Source organism: Ictalurus punctatus, chromosome 14, assembly GCF_001660625.3.
Source record: "Ictalurus punctatus breed USDA103 chromosome 14, Coco_2.0, whole genome shotgun sequence".
NCBI classification, from domain to species: domain Eukaryota; kingdom Metazoa; phylum Chordata; class Actinopteri; order Siluriformes; family Ictaluridae; genus Ictalurus; species Ictalurus punctatus.
This window is the reverse complement of record NC_030429.2, coordinates 7,547,586-7,575,115: the sequence shown is the minus strand read 5'-3', so window position 1 is coordinate 7,575,115 and position 27,530 is coordinate 7,547,586. Positions and strand designations below refer to the sequence as shown.

Here is a 27,530-nt window from a genome sequence, read left to right as displayed (position 1 = left end):
AGCAGTGAATGTTCTGCCTTTCCGAAATTCAGTTGTTTTAAAATCACGAACATTCCAACAGCTGGCCTCGTCTACTGTGACGAGCTGTTCCCCCTTGTGGAATGCACCGGTACTGCCGCCCTCCACCACTCTTTCGGCTTTCAAACCTTCATCAGTCGAGGATATCATGGAACTCATTATCAAGTCCAAGGCATTTACTTGCTCTGGATCTCCTTCCAACCACCCTGGTTAAAGCCTGCCTTCCCTCAATTTCCCCTATTATCACATCTATAATTTACTCTTCGCTGTCAGCTCCCACTGTTCCCTCCTCAGTAAAGATTGCTTCCATTACACCAATTCTGAAGAAAACTGATGCAGATCCTCATAAATTTAATAATTACTGGCCCATCTCTAACCTTCCTTTTACTGGAAACTTTTTTGAACGGACAGTGGCATCTCCGCTCCAGGCTCACCTGCAAGACTATAATGGAAAATAATCTTTATGAGCCATTTCTATCTGGTTTCCATCCCAAACACAGCACTGAAACACCCCTTGTTAAAATCACTAATGGCCTCCTTTGTGCTGCTAATTCTGGCCTTCTGGCCATCCTCATCCTTCTCGATGTCAGTGCCGCCTTCGATACCATCCCGCTATTCACTATTATGGGCGCATCTGGCCGACATTGGTGTTAACAGCACTGCACTTCTCGGATATTCATCCTACCACAATGACAGAAAACAGCTTGCTCAGGTCAAGGATGTCCAGTCAGAATCGGCCTTGGTTAGTCAGGGTATCCCACAGGGATCGGTGCTGGGACCACTCCTCTTTATCGTCTACCTTTTACCCTTTGGACATAGTCTCCGCCATCATGGAGTGCATTTTCACTGTTACTCCAATGATACTCAGCTTTATATCTCCACTAAACCACCCTGCCCCCCTGTTCTCACTACCTGTCTTCAGGACATCAAACCTTGGATGGCTAATAATTTCTTCAAACTCAGTGGCAATAAAAGTGAGGTTGTTCTGATTGGCTCTAAATTCACACTCCTCCTTTCAGTATTACCATTGTCGACAGCATGGTTAACGTTTCCTCTGAAAGAGGATTGGTGTCATATTTGGCCATTTACTCTCTTTTGATCCTCACATCAATAATATCTCACATACTACCTTCTTCCACCTTCGCAGACTCTGCCCTCGAGTACTTATTCATGCTTTGGTAACATCCCATATTGACTACTGTAATGCCGTCCTTTTTGCCCCCCCCATTCTGCTCCACTGGCTTCCTGTCCAACAACGAGTTCACTATAAACTTCTCCCGCTCACATTCAAAGCCATTCATAATCTGGCTCCTTCCTCCCTCTCAGATCTTCTTCATCCGTATACCCCTGCCCGTTCTCTATGATCCTTCCTCAGCTACTCCACTCACTGTTCCAGCTTTTAAACTCCACACTGTAGGTGCCAGAGCTTTCAGTCGCTTTGCACCCAAGCTCTGGAACTCACTCCCACTTCATATTTGTGAGCTGGACTCGATTTCACAGTTCAAATCTCAGATTAAAACACATCTGTTCAAATGAGCTTATTCCTTATAATGAGCCCATCTATATTATTGCTTCATCAAGATTTATTTTGTGTGTCTATTTTGTATGTTGTCTTTCTGTAAGTTGACCTTGAGCGTTATGAAAGGCGCCAACAAATAAAATGTATTATTAGTATTATTATTATTACACCGCCTCAGCTGGCTTGCTCGCTTCCTATAGTGTATCCTGGTGCCACCTCTTCTCCAGGAAAGTGACACGCACACACTTGGCCATCCACATGATGTAAAAGAAAGCCAGGTCACCTTCTTCCATTGCTTCATGGTCTAGTTCTGTTGCTCATATACTCATTGTAGGTGCTTTTTTTTCATCGGACATGGGCACTCTGAGCGGTCTGCAGCTACGCAGCCCCATACACAGCAAGCTGTGATGCGCTGTGTGTTCTGACAACGTTCTATCAGAGCCAGCATTAACCTCTTCAGCAATTTGTGCTACAGTAGCTCTAGACCAGACAGGCTAGCCTTCGCTCCCCATGCCCATGACCCTGTCGCCGGTTCAACAATAGTCCTTCCTTGGACCATTGTCTGGTAGGTACTAACCACTGCATTCTGGGAATACCCCACAAGACCTGCCGTTTTGGAGATGCTCTGACCCAGTCGTCTATCCATCACAATTTGGCCCTTGTGAGATCCTTATCCTCTTGCCTTCAACGCATCAACTTCGAGAACTGACTGTTCACTTGCTGCATAATATATCCCTCCCCTTGACAGGTGCCACTGTAATGAGATAATCAATGTTATTCACGTCACCTGTCAGTGGTTATAACGTTATGGCTGATAGGTGTTTGCCCTACTTTGTACCATGTGGAGGAAGAAAAGAAAAAACACAGAAATGTCACACTATTTGGATTACATAAGGAAAAAAAGGTTAAAAGAGTTCTCTGTATGTTTTTCTTCCCACTAAGCACTTAGCAGTCCCCTCCTCCCATAGCTTGGTTCCTGGCATGCCGGCAGTCATTTATTGTGAGGAGTATAAATAGAATGGCAGGATCACTGAGGCAGGTGGTCCGATCTGCACGCTCAGCTCCGTTTTCCCACAGCACCACCGAGGTTATACACAGTGCTGCTGTACTGTAGCTGTGGGGAAACTGGCCCACAGCAAGGCACCCATACACACACACATACACACACACACACACACACGGTCCACATTCAGTACCCAGTGGCTTTATAACATGCTTTACTGAATGACAGATTCTGCTCAGGGACCAAACGTATGATCTGTGCAAGCCTGTTATCCACCTGGAATGTATGGACTTTGGGGAGTAAATACTTTGTGCAGTTGCACAATCCGTCCTTTAAAGGCTTGTGTTCTATTTCTTAGAGCATTGTGTTACTGTTCTTGTCGGTTTGAGGAAATCCGAAAGGATATGGTGCACATAAATTCCTTTAAAATGGCTGCTGAATTATAGCTGCCGTTTAGTGATGTTGAGTATTTCAAATGCATTTAAATATTAATGGCCATATATACCGCCACATTAGCAGTAGTGCTACAGTATGAGATTGTAGCATGTAAAGCAGGGGTATTCAGCAAAACATTTGTGAAGGCCCATTCAGGAAAAAAAAAATCCTCCGTTTGAAAGTTACGGATTAGAAACCTACACGAGTAAAGGTCAACGACGATTAGCTTTTAATGCTTTATCATTAATGAGTAGCTTACAGCTATAAATAAAATGCTTCCGTTGGACATTACCACTAGCACTGAACTGATGAGGTACTTTTTAATAATTCTATTTTTGTCAGACCTTTTTTTTTTTTATTTTTTATAAACCTGGAGTCTCAGAACATTTTTTGCACTCTGCTGATGGACTCCAAGAACCCGTCCCAAGACACCCCCCCCCCCCCCCCCCCCTGTTTTTTCAGCTAAAATAGTATTTCTTTTTTTTTTTTTTTTTTTTTTTTTGGGTCCACATCCAGGCCTCCAGTTCATGACTACACTGAATGGTGTTTTAAGCAGCACTCCATCGTTTTTAGTTTTTTAAGCGAAGAAATTCATGAAAAGCCACTGATCTAATCTGATAAGAAACTTTACTCTTAAGACTTATTTTTTATTTAATTACTCACAGTATAGGTTTTTTTTTTTTTTTTTTTTTTTTTTTTTTTTTTTTTTTTTTTTCTTGGTCAGAGGATCCATTTAAAAATCTGCACTCTTCAGCTGTTTCATTCATTTTGTTGTGCAATATGCTTCAAAATAATAAAGTTGACTTTGACTTCACTATAAATATTGACTTTACTCTATAAGATAAACTGCTTAGGATAACTAGAATACGTAAAAAAAAAAAAAAAAAAAAAGCACAATTTGTGATTCAGCTACAGAAAAACAGTAACAGCTGTTTCTCCTGTAACGCGGTACTAATACTTACATGTAGCATCACTTTTAGGATATATAGATTGTTTGATCTTATATTTAATACTTTAAAATATTCAAATCCTCACTGGTTAAAACCAGTGTCTGTCTATTTCCTCCCTTAAACAATAAGGGGAAATTATTGAATGTTTTTTTTTTTTTTTTTTTTTTTTTTTTTTTTTTTTTTTTTTTTTTTTTTTTGTTTAATATATCTCTTCTAATATATCCTGGTACATTGCTCCATTCATGTTTCTTTCGATGATGTGTAATGCCCCTGTATCATTTACGTACCCTCGCATCATGATGCTCCCACCACCATGCTTTACTGTGGGTGTGGTGTTCTTAGAATCATACACTCATCCCTTCTTCCTCCAAACACGACAAGATGAATTATTCCTAAAGAGTTCTTTTTGCTTCTTCTGGCCAGAGAATATTGTTCCAAAAGAGTTGTAATTTGTCTAAATGTTTTAGACTTAGACTTTTATGACTAAAATAGACGTTTATACGGAAGCCCTAAGCGGCCATGCGTTATTCTTTTTTTTTCCTGTTGTTTTCTCGTGATCTCGACTTCATTTTCCTGTGTACTGGACATCCATCGTCTGAAGTCAGTGGGGGGTTTTTGAATGGGTTTTTTGTTTAAATGGCTGAAATAAGGTCTGTGGTTAACACAAGCTCAATACATGTTCACGGTTTATACTACGACATGAAATACATCAGTACCACCCCACTCAGGATTTTTTTAAAGAGCTTTTACGTGTCTTGAAAAAGACTGTTCCTAACAATGGCTAAACGGTACTACAGAGGTTGTCGGGGACATTAAACGTCATCACGCCGAACAGGAAAACTCGTCTACTGCAGCGTTCGTGTGTTTAAACGTTCCAACGTGTAGATTTATCAGTTTATAGTATTTTCCATTTGTATTGTCTTTTTTTAAAATAAAGATTGAAAGAGTTGTCGGAAGCGTAGCGGTGGTGATGCTGTAGTCATGTGACCGTGGCGTAGTTCGTTTATAGCCTAACGTTAGCGCTTTTTACTTCTGGAGATTGTATCCAGGCTTCAAAATCTTTTCTTAATGAACGAAACGTGTAAGAATCGTAAACTTTTGTCGGTCACAGAGTTTATTTTCCGCAATAATCCAAAAGCCAAAGGAAAAATCCTATTGGCTTTTTGTCGAGGGAATCAGGGTGATGCGAACGTCCGTGCTGGCCTTCGACAATACCTCATCCCTGCAGGATCGACCATTTCCACATTAGTGTCCCACACTTGAGAAGGGGGGACACATCCCTCTCTCTTAATGCGGAGATAAAAGTCCGTCTCTACAGCGGGGAATTATTACGTTTATGATGGCGCAGATGCCAACGTGCGTGTAACACCAGTCCCATTCGCAAAGCGCCAGATTTACTCGCAATAAAATTACATCGTGAGAAAACAGCTTCAAGTCGAGATCACGAGAAAACAACAGGAAAAAACATGAATAATGCATGGCCGCTTAGGGCTTCTATACTTTTGTGTGCTTCTTTTTTTTTTTTTTTTTTTTTATCAGAGGAGTTTTGCATTGGATGTAGGAATGGAGATGATTGCAGTGCAGTTCATTGCTTATCGTTCTCTGCGTAACTGTTGTTCCCGCTGCTTTCAGGTCGTCCTCCCACGCATTTCGTGTGACCGCTTTAATATCGTCTCCCATTAATTTCCCCCTATTTTTCCTATTTTTACTGTCAAAAGACATTGAGTGTAAATTCAACTAATGGATATGTGCACTAGAAGTCTATTAAATAACAAAAAAATAGTGTCTGAATACTCATTTCTCCTGACTGTATGACCTACTTTTAGAAAAACAATGTTACATTGTCTTTAAACATTAAAATAAAATAAAAAAAAAAACAAACTTGTTTTTTTTGCTCTCAAATAGTTAAATATAATAAAAATTCCATTAGTTTATTCTGACAGCCGACAGCAGTATTGACCAGTTCGACGCGTTTGAAGCTAACCCGAACGTGCTGATTATTCGCTGCGTTGCGCTCTTTGTGTTTTTCTCATTGTGATTCAGGGCGGGCCGGCCAGCCTAGGCCAAACGCTGGCTGCTAATCGCAGTCGAAATAGCCTCTGCAGTATCCAGCAGCAGACAGTAGGTCTAGGAAGCACTGCTGAGTACAGAGGAGATGTTTATCTGTGAAGGCACGCCCTCGCTCCATCATCATGCCCTCAGAGACGGCACAGTAAAGCACGTTTCTCAGTAAGATAAGGTCTCCAGACTGGGTCTATCTGCCTGGCTTGCTACACTACACAGAAGGAGAGGGAAAAATAAATGAATAAGGAATAACTTGTGTAATTGTGTTGCCAGGAAATAATTCCATACGTCTGTCCTATGATCTTTTTTTTTTTTTTTCTGGTTTTTATATATATATATATATATATATATATATATATATATATATATATATATATATATATATATATATATATATATATATATATATATATATAATATAATATAGGTTTTGAGCTTTCTTATGACTATGGCTGCTTGTTTTCCTTGTCTTTTGAAAGTAGATTGGCTTTGTGCTATCCCAACCATGACAGGCTTCCTAAGTCAAGGCGTCCGAGAGCTATATCTGAATCGGCCAAACTGTTTTCATGAATAAAAAAGCAGATATTATTTTCTTATAGTGAGCCGTGAGCACGAATAATGTGCAGATCCTCGAAAACGGGGGAGTTGTTTGAGTTCCGTATAATTTCTCTCCCTCTATATCAAATCTTATTACCAATCTCCACTTTCAATCGGCCAGGGGATTCCAAGTGTTATTGCAAAACACCTGGCTAACCCCATCCCCTCCCCCCCCGCCCTTGATGGAGAAAAAAAATCTGTTTAAAAGTTTCTAGAGCACTATTATCAGATTCTATATCGGTTTTCTTTCCTTCTTTTGATAAATGAGTCTTCGATTTTGACTCGGCTTGCTGCTAGAGACTGTATACTGTTTGTCACTTTAAAATGTATGTATGGCAGAGGTGGACAAATCATTCATTTAAATCTAGACCAGAGGAAAAGGCTAACAAGTCGTAGCTTATATATAATATAATGTAATGTAATAATCTATGGAGCTAGTTAAGTGCACTAATACAGACTAAGAGTTTTGGTTCTGTCCTCGCATTGCACATTAAATGGTATTTTTGTAGTCACACTATTTTTTTTTTCTAGATGTTTGACTTTGAGGTGACTGGTAAGGTTATACTGGCAGGAGAGTTAGCCTAAACGACAGCTTTGCACTGGACTTTATTTTGCTAAATGTTTCCCCACAGCCGTATGTTGTTGATTCCGAAAAGTCTGCCATCATCATCTGTTCACGCTAATTAATCCGCCGAGTAAAAATAGTTCTGCCGACACCAGGTCAGGCCTTGGCCAATGGAGTAGTGCAGCAGGGGGTGGGATTCAGAATGCGCTATAGTTACAGCATCAAGGTGAAATGCATTATAGTTAAACATAGCCTACGTAGCCAAAATCATTCCCTCCAGGAGTTTGCGATTAGAGAAATGAACAGAAAATCAAGCAAACTCTGCAATATTTGGAGGAGCTTGCCATTTTTTTTTGAAAATGACGGATTCTCCGCAGATTTGGGCCAGGACGCGTCATGTGACCTCATCACAGTCTTTGGTTTTGAGTCTGGAGGAATGCCTTTTTGTTACGAAAAAAAAACCTTTACGCATCATATACATTAATCTGTATAACATCAGGGACGTCTCGGCATTTATTAACCAAGAAAGAAAAAAGCCGGATCTATGCGTGTCGAGCGTGAGTTTTCATAATTACTTACGACAGTAATTCATTTTCCAAGTCTAACTATCGAGAGTCTAGGTAACTGGAGACGGAACTATTTCTGTTCTCCACGTAGATCATAAACCATTGAAATCGTTTGAGAAATGTAAACATTATTGTGCTTTTTATCCAGAAAAAAACACAGCTCCCATGTTTACTTTTATTCGTTTATAGGGCAGACTCACCCGGATCAACATGGCGGACATGTTGATGTTTTGAATAAATCGTTGTCATGTAAACATACCCTTAGAGCAAAGCAGAAGCCAAACCTGAGTCTATTGAAAGCCCAAGATCAACCGATTGAACAGGTGGAATCGGGTTTGGCTTCTGCTCGGTTGGAATGAAAACCTGCACCCACACCGGTCCTTTCCGGATAAGATTGGACACCCCTGCCTTAGAGGCATGAGATATATCTAACAGAGGGTCTATCACAGAATTCAGATCACACCCCCCCCCCCCCCCCCCCCTCCATAACAACAAGGCATTCCTCCAAACTCAAAACCAAACTGATTCGTTCTTGAAAAAATACGGGTTCGCATTCATTAAGTGCATACACGGACACAAAAGCATGTTTAGTATTATTCAGGAGACCAAACACACAAGTGATCCGGCCTTCTGTATCACCACCGGACTGTCTAATTGAGAAATCTGTATTTGTGCTTAGACACTATCAGCGCCTCTTTGGTTTTATTGGCAACTGAAGAGGAGAAAATCACTGTGAAGTATTTATTTTGAAAGCGATGTACGTCAACTGATTTCAAATGAGACTCTTGTATAAGTACTCTTGTTTTTTTTTTGTTTTTTTTTCCTCCGTATTGTCTCCGGTAATCTAAACATTTGGTTCACGTAATACGGCCATTTAAGCCATTAACATTCCAGGACAATATATGTATAACCATGTGTTGTTGGGGAACAACAATAACCTATCAATCCAATACTGTCAATGAGTGGGAGGACCATAAAGTGACCTCTAGCAAACGTATCAGCAGTCAAAGATATGCATAAAAGAATTTAAATTTACATGGGTGATCTCAGGCATGGAAAACAAAAAGAAAAACAGTAACAATACAGTCAGTTAGCAAAGACCTAGAACAAACTCTTGTACCCGCTGTTAAATTGACACAGTTTGGGTATGCGGCCGACCTGGCAGGCCAACCTGGCTCGTCCGTCAACTCCTGACCAAGTCTCTATTCCGGACAGAGAAAATCACTCGGGCCTTCCCATTAACATCACCCATAGCAGCTTCGTTTTCATCCAGCTGGGATTCCTGTCACATCACTGGAACGACGCCCCTTTTGAGGTAGACTTTACAGCTTGAGGACGAACCTCAAAAGTGAAATCTTCTCTTGTTATGTAACTTTCACCACTACGGGATTGAGCAAAAAGGACGATGTTCCCAACTGCATCAACGCCTTCATTGCCAGCGCCATCGCTCTATCTTAGACGCTGTATGGGGTGCTGTAGTCTGGGAAGAAAAGCAGCCGAGCTTCCATACGAAGGATTCGGCCAGCAGCTCGAGCACCATTCAGGATCGCGTTCCGATCTTGACAGCGTAGCATCTTAAAGATGAATGTGCGAGGGCTGGATTTGGAGCGCTCAGTGCTGTAAATACGGTGTGCTCTTTCAATCTCCATTACCTTGTCAGCAAGAGAAGGTATCCGTTTGGGGAGGTTCTGTATAAATCGCACGGGTCATCTCTTTCTACACCCTCTCTGAGGCTCACTAGACGAATATTAGACTGACGGCTTTTCTTGAAAGGAGTCCACTGCTAATTTCACTTCGGAGATGTCTTTTTTTTTTTTTTTTTTTTTTTTTTAATTATTATTATTTTGCGTTCCGGATAGCTGTCTGCATATTGTCAAAGTTATTTCCTATTAGCTGAACATCATCTTCCATCAATCCAAGTCTATCAGCGCTCGGGTCGAATCCTTCCTTAAGCATTTCTCTAATGACGCCAGGATCTTTTAGCTCCTCGGCGACGGTGGCGCGTAATTCCCCTTCAGAATCACGATTAGGATCTTTAGCTCACTCTTTCTCCAGGGACGCCAGCGATACTTGGCGTTTTGCCATCTCTACTTATTACACAATCAGCAAAACAGTACTACGCCGCCATTGCTGTTGGAAGCTCACGTGATCTGGGTCGTGCTGCGGGGGTTTCCTACCCCAGTTCAAAGACATGCACGGTAGGTTAGGTTGATTGGCATGTTCAAAGTGTCCGTAGTGTATGAATGGGTGTGTGAGTGTGTATGTGATTGTGTGCCCTGCGATGGATTGGCACCCTGTCCAGGGTGTACCCCGCCTTGTACCCGATGCTTCGTGGGATAAGCTCCAGGTTTCCCCGTGACCGTGAAAAGGATAAAGCGGTATAAAAGATGGATAGATATAACGTAGCTTATATTTTGAGATTGAAATGCAGTGTGTTAATATCGTGTCTCCCATATTGCTTCTATGGTTGTAGGTTCGATATTGGCATCACAGTGGCACCGCACGAGGAACTGAAAGCCCTTTTTTGTTTCAGTTCCAGACCAGCGTTCCTGAGCTAAAGTTTCTCAGTGGAAATTCGGCTGTTTAATATTTAGCAGTGCATAAGTTGCTCTAACCTGGGCACAGCTGGTCCAGCTGCCCCCACACTCACGTATGTAGTGTTTGTTCCAGTAAGTTCGAAAGCCTTTGAAGCTTCGGAAGCAAAAAAAAAAAAAAAAAAACAACAGTTAAAGAAAGTGGAAGCTATATGCTGTCAGCACCAGTGGCTATTTTGAGTCACAGTCAATTATTCTGTAAAAGCCATGGGCGAGTCTAGTTTAACCCTTAGAGGAGCTCAGCTTTCAATGAGAATGTATGATGTGCCACTAGTGAAGAAATACAAATAACGTCTGCAGCTGAATGCAAAAGGGGCATAATGTATGCAAGTAGTATATCATTTCTTTCCGTGTGGAAATACGGGATATGAGCTTGTACGGTAGGTTAAAACGTGACAGCTTTGAATTGATCAACAAAAAAAACAACAACACATAATAAATATGAGCGTATATACTCCATGCTTCTTGTTTAGACGATGTGATTTAGCTACAGCCTTAAAGGAGCAGTTTTATTTTGTATTTAGTCCCTCCGCTGCCTTCCGTAAGCCGATTTTCAGCCGCATCAAAAACATTATCCAGCTGTGAATATTGACTAATCTAGATGCAGAAAATTGATGGCAATTCAACATGCGATTCAAAGACACGGTGCGCTTTTAGACTGCATGACTTAATTGGCACCGAAAGCCTGCCTGGGATTTTGTAAGCAAACCTCATTCAGTCTTGGTGATGTATAATGTCTTGATTTAGTTATACAGCAGAAGAGTGAGGGAGGAGGAGGAGGAGGAGGAGAAGGCATTGCGGTTCACTCTGAAAATATACATGAACCAGGAGTCAGTCGATAACTCAAAGGCGCATTCTTTCTTTCCTTTGTTTACACGTTCTTCTGTTTCTTTCTACACGTGTGCATCACAAACCTTTGTGTACTGTGATGGTATCAGAAAGCATTATTTCCCAAGATCTCAAGCTTTCATCTCCTGATTTTTGTTCAGGATTTTAACCCTGTTTAGTTTCACTCGGATGTGAAAACCAACTGTGTTGTTGTTGTTTACATTTCGAACAACAGCTAATCAAGCCACTAACCTGAGATTTGATTTACTTGCCTCCGGGAACACCGTAATTGTGACGCTAATTTTCAGAAACGATCCTCAGTCATGACAAAATCTAACTGTAATGCAATCAGCAGCACTGCTGTCATGTATAGTTTTGATGCTGCTTAACGGTTTGCGTCGCTTGAAATTAATTTGCAGTTGTATTGGGACGGCAGGAGAAACCGCAGAGCCAGTTGAGCCGCACGGAACTGAGAAGCTGGGAAGTGAGTTCAGCGAGATCTTTAGCGGACAAGAACAAAATGGTGAGCGTGTGCATTTGAATGGTTTATTTTATTGTTTGTAATTTACCGTCTTTCTCCAATGTGTATTCAGAGTTATTGGAAAGATACCCCATGGGCAATGTTTCTGTCTCATATTCTGCAGAAGTGTTTAGTTGTTGTTGTTTTTTTTTGTTTGTTTTTTTGGCCAAGCACAAACCACAGTTCATGTTTGCAGAGGGCAAAGAGCAAAGTCTAAAGCAAAAAGTGTTTGAACTCTACAATGAGATTTCCGGTTGTTGTTTTATTTATTTATTTATTTTTTTCCTTCCTCGCTGTGGCTCTGAGTGGCGAAGATGCTGCATTGTGTAACCTTGGTGTCAGCAGTCTGTGCCGGTCATTTGAATGTGCAGGCACATTGCCAAAGATGAAGTTAATGACCTTAGATGCCACAATCAGCCTTGATGATAGTGCCTTGCAATATGAGGGAATTGGTATTCATCGTGTCCACTGCAAGCGATGAATTATTAATGCCTGGCTGCAAGTAAACTTTTCGGCGTGTAGAGGTGGGGAGGGCAGCTGTGGGCTAAACAGTGGGAAGGGAAGAGAATATGAAACGCACAGCTCCGTCATGAAGTGGCGTACAGACGTACCGACTACTCCGCCACCAGTCGTGTAATTATTAAGTACGGCGTCATGTGGAAATAAATGAGTAAGTTATAAAGGAAATGGAATAAGATGGTAATCCTTTCATACTGTTAAAGGGTAAAATGAAAAGAAGACATGATCAACAAGAGGGGGGAAATGCATTAAAAAGCAATGCACTAAAATAAATATAGAGAAGATTAATAAAATTAGCATCTAACCGCACACAGTAGTAGTAAAGTGCAGAGTACGCAGATAAATAGAATGGTAAGGTATACGTATATGTGCAGATGAGCGAGTATCTACAGTGTAAATGTGAACTGTATTAAAAGGATCTGGTTACATGTCTTTTAGTCTGGGGGAGGAAACCCCGGAAGCACATGCAAACTATGCGCACACAGGGCGGAGGCGGGATTCGAACCCCCAACCTCGGATGGTGCAATGCAATCATGCTAACCACTTTTGGACATGCAGACATTTGATCATGAATAGTCCCTGTTAATGAAGTCGATATACTTGAATAAAACGACAAGGTTAGTTAGCTTTTTCAATCATTTATTCAACAGATATTAATAGATGTGAGATTCTTCTGTGGAAAAAGTCAGTACACCCTCGGCGTCAGAAGCTAGTATTGCCCCCTTTAGCAGAAATAAGTTCTTGTAGGTGTTTTGCATAATTGTCCACCAGGCTCGCTGGAAGTGTTGACCACTCTTCCATGCAATATGTTTTCAACTGCAGGATGTTTGAGGGTTTTCTTGCATGTACGGTCCGTTTCAAATCCCCCACAACGTTTCAATGGGATTCAAATCCGGGCTTTGACAAGGCCATTCCATCACCCTCCATTTCTTCTTTTTTTGAGCCGTTCCCTGGTGGATTTGCTAGTGTGCTTAGGATCATTATCCTGTTGACCGGTCCACTTTCAGTTCAACTTCAACTTTCAGACAGATGGCCCCACGTTATATTCAAGCACTCTTTGATATGATGCAGAATTTATTGTTGAGTCAATGAATGCAAGCTGTCCAGTCCTTGAGGCAGAGAAGGAACCCCAAACCATAACATTTCCACCACCGTGCTTGACAGTTGGTATGAGGTGCTTCTCCTGAAAAGCTGTCGTTAGTCTGCACCAAACATGTCTGCTGTTACTGTGGACAAACAACTCTATCTTTTGATTCGTCTGTCTAGAGCACAATTTTCCAAAAGTCCTGGTCTTTGACTATATGTTCATTTTCAAACTGTAGTCCCGCAAAGGCTTTTTCCTGGCATACCTCCCATGCAGGTCAAATTTGTGCAATCTCTTTCTGATTGTAGAAGCATGCACTTTGACAACAACAGTTGCAAGAACTACTAGCAAAAGATTTTTTTGGGTTCTTGAAGACTTCTTTTCCTTTACAGTGGAATGATGTATTTCAAATAATTTGTCTATGTATGTATATATGTGTGTATATATATGTGTGTGTATATATGTGTGTGTATATATGTGTGTGTATATATGTGTGTGTATATATGTGTGTGTATGTATGTATGTGTGTGTGTATATATATATATATATATATATATATATATATGTGTGTATGTATATGTGTGTGTGTATATGTATGTATATGTGTGTGTGTGTGTGTGTATATATATATATGTGTGTGTATGTGTGCGTACAAAGATTGAATGATATGTGATCGATCATCTATGATTATGAATATTAACAATATTAAAAATGTAGAAATGAATATTTGCAGAAAATATTGGCATTTTATTTTAGGAAGCGTACTGTGTTCCAGTATCTCATAACTTTTCTTGAGATGTTCAGCAAGGTAGCACATGATATTAAAACTATTTGTATCATAGTCTGTCAGGCATTCAGAGATGTCTTTCCATGCCAGGAGCTATAACACTTATATAAGCTATTTAAATAGTTCCTTGTGCAACGATGCTAATGTATGTGCTCATGTGCTTCCTTTGATAAGTGATTAACTACGCCACTAAAACAAATCATATTACCAATATAACTGGAGTGGATAAAAGCATGACTCCACATTACCACCACCACCACCACCACCATCACCATCACCATCACCATCATCATCATCATCATCATCAGTTTGGTTTAACTCCTGCTGTGTTCGTTGAATGGTAAATGATGTGTTGACATTATTAGTGTGGGATTTGAATGTCAAGTCACAGCTATGCATTACACTAAGATTTCTCACTGCTGCTTGAGCTGTAGCTTAATTATTTCTGCTCTGATTTGGACACTGCCATTAAGGAGGCTTGCTGGCTTCATTTTTTTTTAATGATGACTTCTAGTTTGTAGGCAGTTCACTAACTAATTGCATGTAACGATATGGGGTATGATCAACATACTGTCGATGGCCAAAAGTTTGTGGACATCTGACACTGCTTGTTGAACATCCCGTTCCAAAGGCATGGCATTAATATGGAGAGGGGGGGGTTGTGTCCACATACTTTTGGCCATATTTATCATATGGCATCATTTGAGTATACTGTAATATGGAAGTTGACTCTATGCTCATTGATAATTTGGCTTTATTTCAATGCAAACTTTGCAGAAATATAATGGGCCGGGTTTGGAGTCTGGTGGTGCACCATAGTGTGCTATAGAGCAATTTCAGTTTGGCCCAGACTCTAGCAGTCTGCCACTACGTTAAACTTCCAGTGCATGGGCGTATTTAACGTTTAAGGGCCTTGCTGAAGGAGCAGGACTTCATTGGATTTCTGCCATTAGCACTGAGCCCACAAACAGAGCAGTTGTCACAAATGTAACGTATTTCGGTTGTCAGTGTGCCTCTTTTGCATTTCCTCTTTCATCCTTCTGTCTGCCCACAGCAAACATTTTCCTACATTTCTCTTTGAGTCATTAGTGTCTAACTTTCCCTCCTTCTTTTCGTTATTATGGCATTTTTCCAAGCTTCCACAGAGAGATCAAACTGTTTCATTCCATTGGCCCAGAATGCTGTTACTGACAGCTACTGCCATCTGTCCTTTTCCTTCATTTGTCTTGTTTTATCCTTCATCTCCTATAGAATCCACATGGGCTGCCAGCAGTATATCTATATTTTAGACCCCCCCCAAACCCCTTTTTCAGCTAGAGGGAGCAAGCCTGATCTACAGCTTAAGGCTATGCGTACTCATTTTTCTGCGCCTACTCCCCCACTGTTGTTTTTCTTATTCTTCCCACACTTTCACACATTTGGCACCTGATGCTTGCAAGAGCCGCCAAAATGATATTTAACCTTTTTTCAGCACTAAAACTGGAAAGCGTGAGTGAAGCATAAGGCTTAGTAAACAAGGGTGACTACTTAGTGTTATATGAATTTATAATACAGTGGCGTTGAAAGCTTAATTCTGATTGGTAAGAAGGTGTTGATGAATTATCTGCAACATCAAGACACAGGTTTGTTTGTATTAATGCACATGTTGCAATACGTTTTTGTGGGTTTTTTTTTCCTTTTTTTTCCCCCCCTGTAGTAATAGCTTACTTATGGGCATTTTAATGTAGGTAATTGTTGGTATAGTGAAGCTTTCTTTAAGGACATGTTTTGGAAGGAGTCTCCAGTGTCAGGGCTTTGTAACGGTCAGTATGTTTTCCAACATGGGAAAAGTTCTTGAGGTTTGCGGTTTCTTGGTAACCAGACAACCTGATTTTTTTAATTTTTTTTGGTCTTTTTAATTTATTTATTAAAGAATGACGTACTTTTTATCCATTTGTCAAGTTAGTTTTTGTTATCACTTAAGCTACAAACTGTCAACCTTTTTTCTCTTAAAATTAATGAAATTAATGTTAGTGCTGTCAAATTTCTGTAGTACATGCGAAGTATAGTTTTAGATTATTAGTGCATACACTTTAAGGCTATGGAAGTAGTTTTGATACTTAAGTACATTCTTACATATTTATTTGCTTATGTACTTACCTTATATACTTACCTACTTAGTTACCTTCTTTACTTACCTTACTTTCTTACCTACTTACTTAATTTCTTACCTTATTACTTATCTACTTAATTTCCTACTTTCTTATTTACTTAATTTCCTACTTTCTTATTTACTTAATTTCCTACTTTCTTACTGACTTAATTTCCTACTTTCCTACCTACTTACCTACTTAATTTCTTACTTTCTTACTTACTTAATTTCCTACTTTCTTACCGACATAATTTCTTACTTTTTTACTTAGTTACCTGCTTAATTTCCTACTTAATTTCCTACTTTCTTACCTACGTAATTCCCTACTTTCTTTCTTACTTACTTACTTGCTTAATTTCCTGCTTAATTTCGTACTTTCGTACTTACTTACTTACCTACTTAATTTCCTACTTTCTTACCGACATAATTTCCTACTTTTTTTACTTACTTTCCTACTTTCTCACCTACTTAATTTCCTACTTTCTTACCAACTTAATTTCTTACTTTCTTACCGACTTAATTTCCTACTTTCTTACCGACTTAATTTCCTACTTTCTTACTTAATTTCCTACTTTCTTACCGACTTAATTTCCTACTTTCTTACCGACTTAATTTCCTACTTTCTTACTTAATTTCCTACTTTCTTACCAAATTAATTTCCTACTTTCTTACCAACTTAATTTCTTACTTTCTTACCGACTTAATTTCCTACTTTCTTACTTAATTTCCTACTTTCTTACCAAATTAATTTCCTACTTTCTTACCAAATTAATTTCCTACTTTCTTTCTTACTTACCTACTTAATTTCCTACTTTCCTATCTACTTACCTACTTAATTTCTTACTTTCTTACTTACTTAATTTCCTACTTTCTTACCCACTTAATTTCCTACTTACTTACCCACTTAATTTCCTACTTACTTACCCACTTAATTTCCTACTTTCTTACTTGCTTACCTACTTACTTACCAAATTAATTTCCTACTTTCTTTCTTACTTACCTACTTAATTTCCTACTTTCCTATCTACTTACCTACTTAATTTCCTACTTTCTTACTTACTTAATTTCCTACTTTCTTACCCACTTAATTTCCTACTTACTTACCCACTTAATTTCCTACTTTCTTACCCACTTAATTTCCTACTTTCTTACCCACTTAATTTCCTACTTACTTACCCACTTAATTTCCTACTTACTTACTTGCTTACCTACTTACTTTATTTCCTACTTTCTTACTCACTTGTTTACTTACATACCTTACTTACTTAAGTTAGGTTTGGTTAGGTTCAAGTTTATTGTCATTGTCAGAGTACAAGTACAGAGGCAATGAAATGCAGTTAGCATCCACCCAGTTGTGCAAACAGTAAAAAAAGTTTGATGAAATAAATGTTCTAGTGCGATAAGTTAACAGTGTACAGGTAAAGGTAATTCAAATGATGCAAATGGCAATTAAATTAAATGCAATAAATGGGAATTGAGGTGCAATAGGTTGAGATAACCAGTACAGTGGTAAACAGCATGATGCATGCAATATGATGCATACAGTAGGTACATACAGTGTATTACACTAAATGTAAATATGCAAATAGCAAGTAACAGTATTACAGTAAATGTGGATATGCAATTAGCAGTAAAGTACAAATAACAGTCTGATATATATTTTACCTTCGTTCTTACTTACTTACTTTATTATGTATACTATAAAGTATACATTATAAGGCTATGGAAGTTTTTCTAAATTGATTTTAGGTACATACTGACCTAGAAAGCTAGGTGATGCTTTCTTGTCATTGACCGTGCCATCTCATTTCTTGTTTTAATTGACGCATTTGCCTTCATTAAGTTTTTCAAGATTTTCTTTGGTATTTTGTGTCGGTTCCTCACATCGCTCTTGCACATGCTTGCTCTGATGCCGGTTCGTATAATGACAGTTTGAACGTCTAGCTAGACTTTGATGTGAAGTCATGCTTTGATCATATTTTATTTTATTTTTTTTACAATGTCAAAGGAGAATACGGTTCTCTCTCAGTGGCAGGGATGATTACATTTTTCACCAACGAATAGAGTGTCAATGAATACAGTGTGTCAGTCCAAAGTAATTGCCGGTCCAGTGTCAGGTTGAAGGGAAAAATTAAATAAAGTAAGCAACGGTTGTAGGCAACAGGTTTGAATTATTCATAGGTTGAAGTGTTTCCATGGTAGTGCCTCTTTACCATACCTCTTTAGCATGGTACTGATGGTTTTTCTAATGTTGATGGAAAATGTATTTATTTATTGGCATATTATTCCCTTGACATGAATGGTTTTGTGTTTTAGGTTAGTTTTATTTCTGTTCTTTATTTCTAGCGAATTTATGGTGATCGCAGTCAAGAACACTTGATCTAGTAATGTGTAACATTGAGCATCCTTATGCACCATACTCAAGATCTAAATCAATTTGGATGCATTTATCACCAGGTTTATTGAGATGCATTTGTTTTCTGCCATAGTGAAATTCAGTGTCCTCACATGTTGCCAGGTTTTCAATCTGCCAAACCCATGGGTTCGCCCATTTGCCAAAACTAATGGTTTAGCCCATTAGAGACTGCCGGGAATGCCTTCCTCAGACCTACACATTGGCACTGTACCCAAGGCAGTGCGTGCATATGGCTGTTAAACACAAGCCCTCCGGTTCTTGGCACGATCATAAATAGCAAGGCCATGTTTTTGTGTAAAATGCACTTTATTGGAAATTGCTCTCTATTTGGAGAACTGTCTTATGGCACCATATTGTCCCTGAAACCAAACTCTATTGCTTAGAAATTACCATCTGTTTGTTGCGCATTTTCCTGTCTCCAGTGTGTTTGTGGAAAGTAAGAGATGTGGAATCATGAACTTTGGAAAGCAAAGGCAAGAAGCACAGAAAACACATTTATATACTCCACGACTTTCAAAACCTCAGAATTGCCGTATTGCTCATTGTAAATGACTTTTATCGCTTGTGATTTGTTGTTTTTCGGATGTAGCGATCACAGACAAGGCTCACACACTGCGCAGTCTTTCACCTAGAGGGATCCTAGACAAGCTCAATTCAATTTTATTTGTATAGCGCTTTTAACAATGGACAAAAATAAATAAATAAATAAATAAACAAACAAACAAATAGGGCTTTCTCACTAGCTAACTAGCTAGTGAAGGTTCTAACTGGGTTTTTGTATCCGAGTCTCGTTTTGCATTGTTAGATTCTCAGTATGTTGTGACAGTAGGCAAACCTGTGAAAATATACCATAACATTATTCACATCAGTGAAGCAGTTTTAGCATGCAGGTCCCCAGGTGCCATATCATTCTCAAAGAATTTGCATATTGGACATGACAGGCCCAAAGCTGTGGAGCTTATTTTGTGGCTCAATAAACTGAGCTCATACATAATGCTTACTGAAATATTGTGGATTAAAAGTCTAAATGGGGGGAAAAAAGGTGAGAATTTATTAATTTTTTTTAAGCACATTTTGAGTTCAACTTTGCTTTAATACTAGTAAACAATATAATTCTCTGCTGCTCTTTTTAGTTTTCATTTTCTCTTATCTAATTTGGTTGGCCTTACATACAGGCTTATATGCATTATATATGTTTGTTTTTATATTTAAACTACCTGTTTAACTATCTATCTATCTGTCAGTATATCTGTCTGTTTGGCTATTGGTCTATCTGTCTATCTACTTACTTAATTAAGTACTTTATTATATACTTACTTACCTACTTAATTACCTTACTTTCTTACTTATATACTTTCTTTCTAACTTACTTCCCTTACTTACTTACCTTACTTACATACCTTCTTTCTTTCTAACTTACTTCCCTTAGTTACTTTCTTTCTTTCTAACTTAATTACCTTACTTACATACTTTCTTTCTAATGTACTTCCCTTACTTACTTACTTTTTAACTTGCCTACTTACTTACCTTACTTACTTACTTTCTTTCTAACTTACTTACTTACTTTCTTTCTTTCTAACTTACTTACCTTACATACTTTCTTTCTTTCTTTCTAACTTACTTACCTTACATACTTACTTTCTTTCTTTCTAACTTACTTACCTTACATACTTACTTTCTTTCTTTCTAACTTACTTACCTTACTTACTTTCTTTCTTTCTTTCTTTCTAACTTACTTACCTTACTTACTTTCTTTCTTTCTAACTTACTTCCCTTAGTTACTTTCTTTCTTTCTAACTTAATTATCTTACTTACATACTTTCTTTCTAATGTACTTCCCTTACTTACTTACTTTTTAACTTGCCTACTTACTTACCTTACATACTTACTTTCTTTCTTTCTAACTTACTTACCTTACTTACTTTCTTTCTTTCTTTCTAACATACTTCCCTTACTTACTTACTTTTTAACTTGCCTACTTACTTACCTTACTTACTTTCTTTCTTTCTTTCTTTCTAACTTACTTACCTTACTTACTTTCTTTCTTTCTAACTTACTTACCTTACGTACTTTCTTTCTTTCTTTCTAACTTACTTACCTTACTTACTTTCTTTCTTTCTTTCTAACTTACTTACCTTACTTACTTTCTTTCTTTCTAACTTACTTCCCTTAGTTACTTTCTTTCTTTCTAACTTAATTATCTTACTTACATACTTTCTTTCTTTCTTTCTAACTTACTTACCTTACTTACTTACTTTCTTTCTTTCTAACTTACTTACCTTACTTACTTTCTTTCTTTCTAACTTACTTACCTTACTTACTTTCTTTCTTTCTAACTTAATTATCTTACTTACATACTTTCTTTCTAACATACTTCCCTTACTTACTTACTTTTTAACTTGCCTACTTACTTACCTTACTTACTTTCTTACTTTCTTTCTTTCTAACTTACTTACCTTACTTACTTACTTTCTTTCTAACTTACTTACCTTACTTTCTTTCTTTCTTTCTAACTTACTTACCTTACTTACTTTCTTTCTTTCTAACTTACTTACCTTACATACTTTCTTTCTTTCTTTCTTGCTAACTTACTTACCTTACTTACTTTCTTTCTTTCTAACTTAATTACCTTACTTACATACTTTCTTTCTAACTTAATTACCTTACTTACATACTTTCTTTCTAACGTACTTCCCTTACTTACTTACTTACTTACTTTTTAACTTGCCTACTTACTTACCTTACTTACTTACTTACTTTCTTTCTTTCTAACTTACTTACCTTACTTAATTTCTTTCTTTCTAACTTACTTACCTTACATACTTTTTCTTTCTTTCTTTCTTTCTAACTTACTTACCTTACATACTTTCTTTCTTTCTAACTTACTTACCTTACATACTTTCTTTCTTTCTTTCTTTCTTTCTAACTTACTTACCTTACATACTTTCTTTCTTTCTAACTTACTTACCTTACATACTTTCTTTCTTTCTTTCTTTCTTTCTAACTTACTTACCTTACTTACTTTCTTTCTTTCTAACTTACTTACCTTACTTACTTTTTCTTTCTAACTTACTTACCTTACATACTTTCTTTCTTTCTAACTTACTTACCTTACGTACTTACTTTTTAACTTGCCTACTTACTTACCTTACATACTTTCTTTCTCTCTTACTTACTTTTTTTTTTTTTTTTACTACCATTCTTGCTTACCTGCCAAGTGTCTGCCAAATGTGATAATGTGAATGAATTTGATGTATTTACATTTTCTAAACTACTTCCCATGGCTCAGTGGTAAAGATCCTGCTCGTAATGTTGGGATGTTAAAATCCTTACGACCCTCGTTTTATCGATTGCAATGATGACTGACTGAAATATATATATATATATATATATATATATATATATATATATATATATATAGTATGTAGCATATGATATTCTTCCACTATGCTCCAAAATCCAGTGTGAATTCCCATGTAAGCAATGTTTTTCACAATATTTGGTCATCGCTTTCAAAGCACACCTCAAAGCAGATGTATTTGATGCCCTCAGCTACATTCTTACGTAAGCCGTTGTGGAGATTGCTTTGATTGTCTGGGCACGACATACACCACCATCCGTCTGGCAGTCTCATTTCTGTTGCAGTTCTCAGTCTCGGGGGAGGCGCAGGTTGTATTGAACTGGCTGAAGTGTCAAGGAGCATAACATGCCATACCAAGGGCTTTTTTTTTTTTTTTTTTTTCCCTGGGCTTTTGGAGTGATTGCGGGTGTTTCGTGTAAAAGAGTGTATTCTCAGTGGAATCACATGGAAAAAATAAACGCACAATTAAAGCTGTTCAGGATGTGCAGGAGATTAAAAATTCTCCTGTGATGGACTACTGCTAATCAGTATCATAGCCTGCTGTGTAATGAGGAGTGAAACTTGATTGATCTCAGCACCTTTCTTCCTGTCACATTGCAAGAACAGTGTCTCGCTATTTATACAGCATGTCATTGTACTCGCTAACGTGATAATAGTTTCTAACATTAAGCTGATTATATACAGCTGCAATCAAAATGATTCGACCCCCATTGCAAATCAGGTTTATTGTCAAAATTGACAAACTTTCAGCTGTTTGCAACGAACAAATCAAACAAAAGCAATTGCGGTTTCCCCAAATTCAACTGGAAATGCAACTTTCCAAGGCGTGGTTGCAGAAGAAGTCCTGGAAGATTCTACAGGGCCATCACGGTCATCTGACTTGAACCCCATAGAAGATCTCTGGTGGGATTTGAAGAAGGCGGTTGCAGCGCACAAACCAAAGAATATTACTGAACCGGAGGCCATTGCTCATGAGGAATGGGCTAAGATTCCTCAGGAACACTGCCAGAAGCTCTGCATCTCGTATTCAGCAGAACATAACAGCAAAAATGTGCTCTACTAAGTACTAAAGATGCTCGCCATGAAGGGGTTGAATAGTTTTATAAACTGGAGAAATCATTATAAGTTGCATTTTTCAGTTGAATTTGGGGAAACCACTTGAAGCATTCATTGTGTTGAACTATTTCAATTGTTTGATTTGTTCATTGCAAACAGCTGAAAGTGTGAGAATTTTGACAATAAATCTGATTTGCAATGGGGGTTGAATAATTTTGATTGCAACTGTAGAAACGGCTCATTTATCATGTTAACTCTGGATCAAATATATTTTTGGCACTGGTGCTGTAAAATGGTTGTATATCTCCCTGATGTTCCAGTTAAGAAAACAAACAAAACAAAAAGTGTTATATGGCACCGATGATGGATGTGATGTGTAGACCTAAATGTTGGTGCTAAAACCAGTGCGTTCAGTCCACAGTAGGACGGGTCGAGTGAATGTCAGAACGGTGTGTTGGTGTGATTCGATGAGAAGCTACATGTTTGGGAATCCTATCATTTAAAACCATTCTGGTGCACCTCCTGCCCTTTCCAGCTCTCCTGCTTGTTGTTGCTATGACAGTGACATATGAAGATAATAACTGCAGTTAGAGTGCAACGTCTTTGTACACAGAAGGTGCTTGGTTGTTTTCTGGGGATTCAAAATACGTGATGTCGGCAAAGTTCCATCGGAAAATAGAGATCGAGATGGAGTTTAGTCAGATTGGTGCGTTTTTTTTTTTTTTGTTTTTTTTCTTTGTTCAGGTCAAAACACAGCAATCGCAGTGGGGTGTGTGCCAAAACAGCCGGTCTGAGCATCTGGAGTGTGCGAGGTGGACTCGCTCTGCTTCCAAGTCAACTCCAGGATGGTTCATTTGCAGTGAGAAAGCGATTCGACTCTGAATCACTTCACTTACTGCCATGTGTTTTGGGTTGCAGGTAGAATTATTTTGTAGATGCAAAGGTGCAAACTGAGCCAAAGAACACAAATTTAGCAACTGTGGTTCAGGTGGTAGAGCGGGTTGTCCACTAATCGTAGGGTTGGCAGTTTGATTCCCGGCCCACGTGACTCCACAGCCCAAAGTGTCCTCGGGCAAGACACTGAACTCCAAGTTGCTCCCCATGGCAAGTTAGCGCCTTGCATGGCAGCTCTGCTACCATTGGTGTGTGTGTGTGTGTGTGTGTGTGTGAATGGGTGAACGAGACACCGTGTAAAGCGCTTTGGAAGCGCTAATGTTAAAAAAGCGCTATATACGTGCAGACCATTTAGTGCTGCAGAAACGGACCCCATTGTGGTAAACAAAATGTTTACAGTTAGTTCATTGTATAATTAAATAATTTAATTCAATTGAAAGTTATTGAGTGCCAGTAATATTTGCTGAAGTAATATTTGTGATCCGTATGCACCACTGACGAATGTCTGTTTGCCGTTTTCTGCCGTTAAATCTCTGACGAATGAACGGAAGAGTTCTGTGAGTACATTTTCAGCCCTACGTGACCAAATAGCAAATGAACTAAAAGTGTCCTTTGATTTGGGTTCAAGCAAAAGACTAGTCATTGTTTCTATAGCATGTATATCCAAGAAAAAAACTAAACTGCAGCTCTCCATAGAGCGATTTTGTGGCTGAGGGAAAAGAACGATGCATATTAAAAACCCTGAAATGGCCTTCAACCATCAAAACAAAAAAAAAAGGTTCACTTGATAAAACCATTTAATAACTTCAATCACTTTGATAAAATCGAAAAGAAACCAGAGAAACGTCTAATCGTGCAAGCTTTCTAAATAAAGGATTGACATTTGTATGTGTCAAACGGCCATCTTAGGAATTCTGGAAGTCATGCTGGACTTACATCAACAGCAATGCAATCTGTGCATCTTTAGAGTACGACAAGGGAGAGTACGGGGTAAAGCGTCTTGCTCTAGTTGTTATTACATAGCTTTTATAGGAAAGGGCTCCGGGGGAATTTGTAGAGAGAGTGGAAAGGGAATGGCGCTCATAACCACGATAAAAGCTCTCCTGGGGCCGGAGAGACACTTTAAGTCCACTGACCATCATGATCAGACTGAGATTTCATGGCATGAGTTGTCTTTCATAAAAATCCATGATGGAAGAAATTGTTTCCAGTTCTACAGGGAGGCGCTCGGGGTACTCTCAGTCTCTCAGGCTCTTTCCAATACCCTACATGAGCAGTTATCCCCGAGCATTTTATTCTATTATTTATTTTATTTCTTCAGATTAATACTTGATTCCGCTTAAATACGTAACTGAATTTTGTCAGCCACTGTTATTTATTTAAATGAGTCAGACGTGTCGGTGAACAAGAGGCATGTCGGGAGTTCATGTTGAATTCGTATTGCGTGCACATATTTCATTCAGATCTTACCGCCGCCTCCACTGAATCGTGCATTTTTGCATTAGAGTTAAGCAAACACTTTAATCGAGCCACTTAATTAGCCGACGCCGAGCACTATAAACGATGCTGTGGTAAAATGAAGTGATTGTGAATGGTTGAAATGTCATGTTGAGAGTGCCGTGTTTTGTAAAGTGCCTAATTCCCGCAGTCTGAGGTTTATGTGGGATGATGCTACAGTGTCCCCTCTGATTACTATAAATCTTTATCACTTGCCTGCTGGCAATAGACTGCTCGTGTGAAGAGGGCTACCAGTTTAGGTTCTTGCCAGCCATAAAAAAAAAAAAAAAAAAAACCCACACCTGGCTAGCATGATCTTGGCTGCTTTCAATAGTTTACATGCTATGTTATATTTCAAAATCCCACCACCATTATTTTCAATTATGACCGTGGACGATTATTATTAATTGCCTTAATTCATTTTTGAAGGGAACGATTGTCAGAGTATAACCAGCAAATTAGACCGTCATCACTCTGTGTGATTAATTAAGAGCTTCTAATTATTATTGTATTATATTATATTGTCAGAGTTTCCATTCTTATGAGCTGTAGTAATTTAGGCTTCACTTTTAGTCATCAGCGAACAGGCCATTCTTTGTAGACGTTCGAAGCCACACCGGTCAGCCATAAATCTAAAACCACGGACAGGTGACGTGAGTAACATTTTGATTCTCTCGTTACAACGGCACCTGTCGAGTGGATATATTAAGGAGTAGGTGAACAGTCTTATAGTTGATATGTTGGAAACAGGAAAAAGGTTGTCCAAGGAAGGACAATCAGTGAACCGGGGACATGGGCGCTCAAGGCTAACTGAGATTCGTGGGAGGAAAAGGCTTGAGCGTTCCTACAGAAGAGCTTCTGTAGCACAAATTGCTGAAGAGGTTAATGCTGGTCGTGATAGAAAGATGTCAGAACACACAGTGCATCGCAGCTTGCTGACGCCTGTCCACTGCTGAAAGCTCCTACAATGGGCACGTGAGCATCAGAATTGGACCAGGGAGCAATGGAAGAAGGTGGACTGGTCTGATGAATCACGTTTTCTTTTACATCACGTTGATGACTTGGTGTGTGTGCAGCACTCACCTGGGGAACTGATGGCACCAGGATGCACTTTGGGAAGAACGCAAGCCTTGATGCTCTGGGCGATGTTCTACTGGGAAACTTTGGGTCCTGGCATTCATGTGGATGTTACTTTAACACCTACTTAAACGTTGTTGCAGACCAAGTACACGTCTTCATAGCAACGGTATTCCCTAATAGCAGTGTCGTCTTTCAGCAGGATGATGTTCCCTGACACACTGCAGAAACTGTTCAGGAACGGTTTGAGGAACATGACGGTGTTGACTCAGCCTCCGAGCGTCTGTAGGACGTTCTGGACGAACAAGTCCGATCCGTGGAGGCCCGACTTCACGACTTACAGAACATAAAGGATCTGCTGCTAACGTCTTGGTGCCAGACACCACAGCACACCTCCAGAGGTCTTGTAGAATCCATGCCTCGACGGGTCGGAGCTGTTTTAGTCAGACCTACACAATATTAATCAGGTGGATTTAATGGATGTTCATGTTATATTAAGAATAGCATCTTAAAACTTGCTTAATCAAAAACAAAGTTAGTAGTGGGGTTCATAAATGTTATTTTATACCAACAATTAGAAATTGTTATTTAGGAAAGTCCAAAATGTTGGAAAACACTGGAGACTCCTTCTATAAATGCTAAATCACCTAGATGCAGATGAGACGGATGCAGTTGTGGTTAAAGGCTTTTATTGAGAGGCAGGCAGACAAATCCAAATCGAGTAACAGAAACGTGGTCAGAGAACAGGCACAGAGTCAGGGGAACGAAACAAGAATCAACACGAGCATAAAAACAAAAACATGAAACAAAGAACAAGGATCTAAAGCTTGGTACGGCTCTGGCGGCTAAACACAGAAAAACAATACTTCGCACTGAATAAAGATACCCGAGGGGTTTGACTATACACACTGATCAATGGGGATAACATGGAACAGCTGACACTGACTTGGACACGTGAGGGGAAACAGTTATTCACAGGACAAGGGCGGAGACAGGACACAAGTGTCAACTCGGACGGGTGCCGTCGTTCTCCGAGCTGCTGAGCTGAA

The 27,530-nt window shown here is 38.9% G+C and overlaps 1 protein-coding gene across 9 annotated transcripts in view; it reads left to right on the top strand.

The window, feature by feature from the left end:
• enox2 (ecto-NOX disulfide-thiol exchanger 2) overlaps positions 1–27,530 on the top strand; it is a 303,597-nt gene that overhangs the window by 41,250 nt on the left and 234,817 nt on the right. For 3 of the 9 annotated variants that reach the window (XM_017485786.3, XM_047159927.2, XM_017485785.3), the window contains exon 2: positions 11,559–11,662. The exons of the other annotated variants lie outside the window; for them this stretch is intronic. The gene's annotated coding sequence lies outside the window, so the exon portion shown is untranslated. The remainder of the gene's footprint in view (positions 1–11,558; positions 11,663–27,530) is intronic. 9 annotated transcript variants of the gene reach the window in all.